This window comes from Peromyscus maniculatus, chromosome 8 (genome assembly GCF_049852395.1).
Source record: "Peromyscus maniculatus bairdii isolate BWxNUB_F1_BW_parent chromosome 8, HU_Pman_BW_mat_3.1, whole genome shotgun sequence".
Taxonomy (NCBI): Eukaryota; Metazoa; Chordata; class Mammalia; order Rodentia; family Cricetidae; genus Peromyscus; species Peromyscus maniculatus.
In genome coordinates this window covers 84,871,809-84,877,808 of record NC_134859.1, presented here as the reverse complement: position 1 = coordinate 84,877,808, position 6,000 = coordinate 84,871,809, and positions in this window count along the sequence as shown.

Here is a 6,000-nt window from a genome sequence, read left to right as displayed (position 1 = left end):
TGGTTGAAATGATGAGTTTTATGTCATGTGTACTTTCCCACTATAAAAAACGGTTAATATAAAACCGCAGACAACAATCGTCTCTGGGATGGAGGGAGGAGATGCATCTGGTGATACATCCTCCCGTGACTTCCCAGATGTGCTGCTGTTGACTTTCTTGGCTGGCCACTAACTCATTCCTGTTCATTTTATTGCTGTTTTTAAAGTTGTTCTTTTCTGGGACAAAGCCTTGTAGCCCAGGCTGGCCTGGAACTCCTGGACTTCCCCAGCCCTTCCCCATTCCTGCCTGGAATTGGGAGGTTACAGGCTTGCCATGCCACGGCCAGCTTTGGCACACACATCTTCCTGTATCGTTCAGTGCACGTGCTGTGCTACCATTGCTATTTTCATTTCATTCTGTGCTTTTGTTGGTTTTTTGAGGCAGGGTTTCCTCTGTAGCCCAAGCTGGCCTTGAACTCACAGAGATCTGCCTGCCTCTACTTCCCAAGTACTGGAGTTAAAGGTGTGCGCCACCGTGCCCAGCCTGTTGCCTTTTTTAATTATTATTTATTTTATGTGTGGTTTGCCGACCTTTATGTCTGTGCACCCCATGTGTCCCTGGTGCTTTAGGGGGCCCAAAGAGGCTGTCAGATCTCCCAGGACTGGGGTTACAAACTCACCCAACGATCTCGGTCCTACCAAGTCCCTAAGTAAACACGGTAGCCAGAAAAGACATTTTTAATACTACGAGTCAAAAGCTCTGTATATTAAACTAACTCTTCTTTACACAATCCCCTGGCCAAAGGAGAACCCATCCTCCTTTCGAGTTCTGTCAGTCTCTCGAAGGTTCCCGAGTACCTACAAACTGAGCCACTCTGTCTTCTGGTTGCATTCAGCCCATTTAAGAAATGCCTCTAGTTTTTTGGTTTGGGTTTTTGTTTTTTCCAACAATGCATAAAACACAGTCACATAAAAATTGCCTGTCATCTTTCACAAGAAAGACATTTCTAGGCTAAAGTACCAGATATCTCTTCTCTTGTATTAGAAAGTACGCAAGGCCTGATATCTTGGGAGCTCACAGGGATGTTGACTGACCCACATAGTCACAAGGAGCCTCAATTGAGATCTTCAGCCTTTGCTATAGCTTAGTGGTACTTTAATGAACTCAGGCAAGACCCTGAGTTCTTTCCCATCACAAACACAGTAAAAAACCCTTTAGATAACTGGCCTCACACCCAGGGGGACTACAATACAGTAAAAAAGATGCCAAAATAAGCTGAAACAAAGACATTTGTTATACAGACTTAAGGACATGTGCAAATACTGGGCCCTACATTTCCTGTTGTGTCCTATGGGTTAATGGCTGACAAACTGAACGAACAAATGCAGAACACTAGGTAAATTTTAATTTCAGGTTTTAAAAAAAAGTATAACGTATGCCAGGTGTTGGTGGCACACACCTTTAATTCCAGCACTTGGGAGGCAGAGGCAGGCAGATTTCTGTGAGTTCTAAGGCCAGCCTGGTCTACAAAGTGAGTTCCAGGACAGCCAGAGCTATAAACTGAGACCCTGTCTTGAAAGGAAAAAAATAATTAATTTTAAAAGTATAATTTAAAGATAAGACTCAAAAAGTAAAAAAAAAGGTCAGGAGGCTGAACCAAGAGGATTAATTTGAGTTCAAAGCAAGTCTGGCTGTAGAGTAGCATTCTGTACTCATTTTCAAAAAACAAAAGCAACCAAACGAAACGGCTAGAGAGAGGGCTCAACAGTGAAGAGTCCTCGCTGCTGTAAGACGAGGACTGGAGTTTGGATCCCAGCACCCACATGAGGGGCTCACAAAGCTTGTAACTCCAGCCCCAGAGGACCTAGCACCCTCTTCTGGTCTCCTCAGGCACCTGCGCACGCGCGCTCTTTGAAAATAAACTAAAAACCAATAAAGATTAAAAATTGACTGCAGCTCCCTGGTAGCATGCTTATCTAGCATGCTCAAGGCCCTGGGCTCTTTCCAGGACTGGATTCATTGATAAGTTCCAGCCAGTGGGAGATGCTGTCTTAAAACAAACAAAGGTAGATGAGTTATAGGCTAGCCAGGGCTTCCCATTTAGACCTAATATCAAAAACAACTGAAACTAAAACAAACGAAAGCAAAGAAAGCTAGGCAGTCTCTCTCTGCAGCTGTTTGCTCCATAAACTGAGGATGCTGTGGGTCTGAGTCAACGCAGAGGTTGCCAATTTTCTGCCTTTTAGATTCCACCGACTCTGGAGAACATTATTTCTTACACAGCTCTCTTCTGCCACCTGCTGGACATGATGCCACATACAGTTCCCAACCTGTTGTCAGTGACAACGGTCCCTGTGGCTTGTTTACTTAAGATTTCAGCCAATTCCTGAGAATTATCATTTTCTGGGTTTTCCATCTTTAAGAGTTTCTAGTTTGTAATTCATTTCAAATGAGTCAAGCCTGAACTTTGCCCATCTGGAAATTAATATTTTAGCAGTTTTTCCCATATTGGAGTATTTTTCATATTGTCTGATGTCTCGCAGCAACCATCTTGCCAAGTTGACTCAAATTGCTTTAATAACTTACAAGAATAGAAGAAAACTGTTTAAAGTTTATGTTGTTGTTGTTTTTTTCACATAGGTGTGGGGTGAGTGTTTTTTTGGTCCTTTTAATGGGTTTTGGGTCTGGGATAATTTTCATTGTTTAGGGGGTTGGTTACAAGTTGTTGTCAAGGGTTAGGAAAAAGGCTAGGCAAAGGAGATTAGATTTAAGGTTCTTGTTTAAAAAAAAAAGAAAAGAAAAGAAAAAGACAATTACTAGTTTTAAATACTTTACATTGGATTGGATTGTTTTATATTGGATACAAATTTGAAATTGATATTGTTAGAAAATGCTATATTTATATTTCTAATTGTATTTATAACATTCATTTAACAATGTAATGCAATTTTCTGATCTTTGAACGTTATTATTACCAACTATTAGGATATAAAGAAATGAAAGTTAGTAGTTAGACATTACAATAGAACTTGTAGTCATATTAGATATGTTTTAAAAATTGAGTAGATATATTTTAGATAGACAGGTCATCTCCAAACCCTTCAGAGATCTACAGAATATGGCATTTAAAATGTTTTAATAGCCAGGCGGTGGTGGCGCACGCCTTTAATCCCAGCACTCGGGAGGCAGAGCCAGGCAGATCTCTGTGAGTTCGAGGCCAGCCCGGGCTACCAAGTGAGTTCCAGGAAAAGGCGCAAAGCTACACAGAGAAACCCTGTCTCGATAAACCAAAAAAAAAAAAATGTTTTAATAACTTAGAAATTTTTCTTTTTTGAGACATGTCGGCTCCTGGCAGTACCAATCTACTTCAGAGAAAATATGGGCATTGAAGAAATTGCATATGGAGTTAACTTTCATTGTGGCAAATGTTAGCCACTGGACAACAAAGTATCCTCAAATCAACAGGACAGAATAGACAGAACACGAAACAAAGGACTACTGATTCTTGCTAAAACAAATGTGGTTATGGCTTTATCAAAAGACATCTTCTGAGGCCAGGACAATATGGCACCATCCCTGAAGTGGCCTTCGCAATCCGGAAAAGGTTCAGTGCCCTCTTCTTCGAAGGCAGCTTAACAGGCAGTGGGCCGATGGCTTCTGTTGTGCAATGGAACAGCAGCTGAAAGCTCACACCTCTCGATAGTAGACTGGTATTTAATAGAGGGATGTGGAGAAGAAGGGGATGCTGAGATGAAGCCATATATACACAGCCAAGAAGAATGGACAGCTGAATTCAAAAACCATCAACAATTTCCAGAATTTAAAATCCTGAATCATGACAGGACACTAGTGGAATTCAGGTGTTTCTGGTACATGGACTGCTCTCACCCAATGTGAGGTTGAACTGTTGACCTTGTGTACATCCTACTTCACAAATGAGTCTGTCAGATATGCTAAGCCTATAGGCTGAAGATGATGCCCCAACACTGTGGAGACATCTCAGGTGACTGTCCAGGCAGCTGGCTGTTTCTGTCAACTCACAAATTTTTTGGAAGTTGCTTGCATGCACTTCCTGTTTTTATTTTTGTTAGCTAATATTATTTCCTTCTTGGGTCTCTGAGGGAGTTGAAGATTAGTTAGTTATAATTGAAGATTAGTTAGTTAGAGTTGAAGATTAATTAGGATAGAAAGTGAATTAGATACATTTTGGACTTACCAAAATAGGATAGATAATGGAATTATTTTCTCTGATTTGTCAAATACAAATGGACTAGACATTGTTTAGGTATTTATTACTTGTATATATTGTATATAGTTGTTGTACTTTTGTATATAGTTTTTCTTTTGTTAGTTATAAACTTTTTCTTTTTATTAAAATAGAAAATGGGAAATATGGTGGTATCCTATTTGTACTGAAATGTGATTTTAATTATATATTAATAAATAAAGTTGCCCAGGGGTCAGAGCTATTAGAGCCATAGAAAGAGTATGGCGGTGGTGGCACACGCCTTTAATCCCATAGATCTCTGTGTGTTCAGGGATACAGCCAGCATTGGAGACATACGCCTTTAAGACCTGGAGGGCGGTACTTACAGGCAGTGATGAGGCAGTCATGTGTTTGGGTTTACAACCAATGAGAAGGCAGAACAGAAAGACTATTTGAAGACAAACACACAGGAAGTAGCTCTCTTTCAGAGAGGTAGGAGCACTGCAGGAGGTAAGATTTTAGCTCTGAGCTCTGACCTCTTGGCTTTCTCTTTTACATTGGTTCTGTGTTTCTTATTTAATAAGACAGTTGGTTACATCTACACATAGGGTTTCATAATATAGACCAGGCTGGCCTTAAACTCACAGCAATTCTCCTGCCCCAGCCTCTCAAGCAATGAAATTATAGGCAAATACTACCACACCTGGCTTTAAACTATCTTTGAAAGATTTCTGAAGATGGGTCTGATGGTATAGCCTGTGACTATAGCATTTAGGAAGTGGAAGAAAGAGGATCAGGAGTTTCTTGCTAGCCTGGGCTACATTGTGAGACTCAACCTCAGAACCAACAACAATTTCTGAAATACTCCTCTGCTTTGTATTTATTCTTTTTCATTTATTCTCTCTCTCTCTCTCTCTCTCTCTCTCTCTCTCTCTCTCTCTCTCTCTCTCTCTCTCTCTCTCTCTGTAGTCATGGCTGGTCCTGGAACTCACTCTAGTTCTATGTAGTTGGAACTTTTCTTGTGTCCTGCCCGGTCCTGCAGTTGCTCAGACCTAAGTAAACACACAGAGGCTTATATCAATTATGAATTGCATGGCCATGGTATATGGCTCCATTTTTTTGCTATCTAGCTCTTATAACTAAACTCAGTCCATTTCTATTTATCTATATCACCACATGTTCCATGGCTTTACCTGTGTGCCATTCATTACATGCTCCTTCCTGGATGGCGGCATGGTGTCTCCTCTGCCTCTGCCTTTCTTCTTCCTGTCTCTCTCCTGGATTTCCCACCTGCCTCTAAGCTGCCTCGCCACAGGCCAAACAGCTCTATTTATCAACCAATCAGAGCAACACATATTCACAGCATATAGAAAGACATCCCACAGCAGCTCTGTAGACCAGGTTGACCTCGAACTCACAGAGATCCACCTGCTTCTGCCTCACAAGTGCTGGGATTAAAGGTGTGTGCCATCACTGCCTGGCCTTTCTCTTATTTTTAAAAATTATTTTTCCATTTCCCCAGGAGGCCAAGGCATGGAAATCTAGAGCTTGAAACCAACCTGGACTACATAGGAAGACTGTCTCAGAACACAAGCGGCATCTGATGACCCTGAACTGAGGCTGTGCAGGGGTGAGGGCAGGATCCTAACACTCACCTTCCCCCAAACCCCCACGCCCAGCACTGAGGACACAGTGCATTGCATGGCCAGGCTTCTCACATGGATTCTGGGGATCCCAACTCAGGCCCTCATGTTTGTGAAACAGGCGCCTTAAATTTTCAATATTTGTCAGGCGGTGGTGGCGCACACCTTTA